General features: G+C 50.9%; 1 pseudogene; it reads left to right on the top strand.

Moving 5' to 3' along the window:
- Positions 1-2,686: 2,686 nt before the first annotated feature.
- LOC120859849 lies at positions 2,687-2,992 on the top strand (annotated as a pseudogene).
- The last annotated feature ends 569 nt before the right edge of the window (positions 2,993-3,561 follow it).

Raw genomic sequence — 3,561 nt, 5'->3', positions numbered from 1 at the left:
GGGGTTGGCTGGGGGTGGCCCCGATCTGCAAGGGACCAGGGCCAGCAGCTGCCATCTCTGGTCTCTGTCTTCTGACTCGTGTGTCTCCTCCATGTTCTCCACCAGGGGCCAACCTCTTCCTGTGTTTACAGAGCCCACTCGTGGGCTGGGTGAGAGAGGTTCACTCCCATGGCTGGAGTCACATACCCACCCTTTCTTAATGGGCCACCAGCCTCAGCGGGCCCACAGTACTGCCCAGAGCTGACCCAGGGGCATGGATCCCAGTGAGGTCACCACCAGGCCAGAAGGAGGATGACAGCCAGGTGTCTTCAACCAGCCAGGGACCTGGGAATTCAAAGGCACCAGAAGCAATCTGGGCCTCTGTCAGGACTCTTTCTAAGTATGATGAGGAGGAAACTTGTATTCAAAAAGCTTATCAGCCCTGAAGCAGGACAATAAAAATAACAGGAGAGAAAACCCTTCTTTTCCTCAGTGCATTGATGGAGCCAGGCTGAAGTTTGGTGGCAGGAACTTGACAGACCAGAATCACTGTTTTACAGAAGTGGCTGGAATCAGCATTGATGGGTGTCACACTGGCTGAGAACGAGCTGGGGGAGTAACCAAAGGTTGGTTGGAGGGGCCCAGAGAGGGATGTCCCATGCGACATTTGAGGCTCCTTTCGCTGCAACAATGGACACTTCTTCAGCCTCTCAGAGTTTATGAAGTCTGCTTCACAAAAATGCCACATCACATTGAACTATATTATTTAATGAATAGTACAGCTCCAGGAGTTGGAGATGGACAGAGAAGCCTGGCATGCTGAAGCCCATGGGGTCGCAAAGAGTCGGAAATGACTGAGTGACTGAAATGAACAAAGCAGTCCCAAGAAACAATGTAAAAGCTTTTGTGTTTCAAATTAAATCATCGGAAAAATGAAAAGACAAGCACAGATGGGAACAAAAATTTTGCATACGATGTATCTGATAAGGCATTGGTATCCAGAACATAAAACTCTTCTGACAACTTATAATAAAAAGACAAATAACCCAGTTTAAAAAAGTGCTGAGGATCAGTGTATACATTTCTCCAAGAAATCTATAAAAGTGGTCCACAAACACATGAAGGGATGCTCAACATCATTCGTCTCTGGAGAAATGCAAATAAAAATCAGAGTGAGATACCACTTCATGCCCACGAGGATGCCCAGAATCAAAAAGTTGTGATAGTAAGTGCTGATGAGGATCAGAGAAATTAGAACATCCATATACTGCTGCTGGCAATGTGAAGTGGTTTTATGACCTTGGGAAATGGTCCAGTGGTACCTCAAAATGTTAATAACAGACTTAGGGGTGGCCTGGTAGCGGGCCCTGGAGGATGATGGCTTAGGGGTGGAGACTGGCTGCTTGAGGTTGTTGGGTAGTTAGAATAGGAAAGAGGAGTCCAGAATGGCGGTGGCTAAAAGACAAGACAGGGAGAAGCCAGGGAAAACAGAGCAAAGGAAGGTCCGAGGAGCGGAGTGAGGACCTCAGGGAGAGCAAACAGCACTCCTGGCTGGCCCAGCTTACACAGGGCAGGCCCCGGGGAGGAAAAGACATATGAAGAGAGGAGCCAAAGGGCGGGGTCTCTCTCTCCCATGCGCTGGTGTGCTCCCCCACTCTCTGCTCTTCGCGTCTTTGGGCGGCATGCCCTCACGCCTCGGGGGTGGAATTTCCTACTATCTTCTAAATAAAATAGAGGTGTAACACTGATCTGTCTAAGAGCTATTACATGGTCTGTCCAAGACCCGAGAGCTGTGCCACGCCGAGGGCTTTAATGTCCGTCACTCCAAATTTTTCTTGTGACCAGACAGAACCGGGGAACATACACTCGCCTGACAAGGTGATGAAAAGTGTTCTGAAATTGATGGTGGCGATGGTTGAATAGGTTTCTGTATTGAACTGGGCACTTTCCTGGGTGAATTGTCTGGTATGAGAATTATACGTCAACAAAAATTGTGAAGAAAAGGGCTGAGTCTGCAATGAAACATATAATGCCTTCGGATGATTGTACTCTGGAGGAAGGCATGGAGGGGCTGAGCACCCCCTCTTAGGGGCCCGGTTTCTGGGAAGGAGACCCGGAAATGTGACTTGCAGCTGAAACAGGATCAGCTCCCTGTCTCCCTCCTGCCCTGGAATTCACAGGAGGCTCAGGGAAGGGTCTGGTCTTCCCGGGCGTGGAAAGGCAGTCTCAGACATTTGAATGAGCTCCAAAGGGGCAGAGGATGCCGGCTGGGGTCTGGTGAACCCAAGAGAGACTTTCCCCGAGGAGTGGGTTTTGTAGGTCTGTCCCTCTGGGGCCCACACTGATAGCCCTTTACAGAGCCTGGTTCCTGCACAAGGATATTAGAGGTTGACTGGTCTTCCCCCAAATTCCTATGCTGAAGTCCAAACCACCAGCAGCTTGGAATGTCACCTTACCTGGAGGTGGGTCTTTATGGGGAATCAAGTTAAAATGAGGTCTTTAGGGTGGGCCCTAATCCATTATGACTGGTGACCTTATCAAAATGGGGAATTAGGAGACAGATACTTGTCTAGGGTTGGTGCCATGTAGACATGGAGACAGCCGTTTACACGCCTAGGAGAGAAGCCTGGGACACATGCTTCCCTCAGGGCTCTTAGAGGAACTAATCTTGCTGACACCTTGATTTCAACTTCTAGGCTCAGGAAGCAGGGTGGCTGGGGTCAGAGCTGGGGTTCCATCCCCACCGGGATGCCGCCCTCATTGGGCTACCACAATGGAACTGAGCGCTGAGTAGCTCTGGAAGAAGCTGCAGCGGAGCCTGGAAGTGGAGCGCACGACTCCCAACTGTTGCATGTCCAGCTTCCAAGTCCTCATGGTGTCGGCCAAGTTGGAGGGGAAAGCGCTGCTTCAGAGACACCGGCTCGTGAACACTTGCCTAGCAGAAGAGCTTCTGCACATACATGCCTTTGAGCAGAAAACCCTGACCCCAGAGCAGTGGGCCCCTGAGCAGTAGAAATAGGGACCTGGAGCAGCACAGCCATGAAATTATAGACCAGGCCCAACAAACCGACCGAAACTTTCAGGCCCCACTGCGCTGTGCAGACTTAGTCGCCTGACTCTTGGCGACCCCATGACTGTAGCCCACCAAGCTCCTCTGTTCATGGGGAATCTGCAGGCAAGACTCCTGGAGAGGGTTCCCATTCCCTTCGGCAGAGGATCTTCTCAACCCAGGAATTGAACCCAAGTCTCCTGCATAGGCGGGAGCCACCGACTGCACCTCCAGGGAAGCCCAGGAATACTGCAGCAGGCAGCCTATCCCTTCTCCAGGGGGTCTTCCCGACCCAGGAATCCAACCCGGGTCTCCTGCATTGCAGGCAGATGCTTTACCAGCTGAGCTACCAGGGAAGGCCCTATGGGTGTTTAGGGGTCCTCAACGGTCAACCCAGCTAACCTGCAGGCACGTTTAGATTTCCAGTGTGAATTAATCATCGGCTAGCATCTTCAGTGTGAATGAGTTACCAACGTTCCACAAGAACAGGTTTCCTGTTTTAATCTAAAATCTGGGATTTTAAGTTTTATTCA

This window comes from Oryx dammah, unplaced genomic scaffold (assembly GCF_014754425.2).
Source record: "Oryx dammah isolate SB20612 unplaced genomic scaffold, SCBI_Odam_1.1 HiC_scaffold_3558, whole genome shotgun sequence".
NCBI lineage: Eukaryota > Metazoa > Chordata > Mammalia > Artiodactyla > Bovidae > Oryx > Oryx dammah.
The sequence above is the reverse complement of the archived record's forward strand: the minus strand, read 5'-3'. Positions and strand labels throughout refer to the sequence as shown.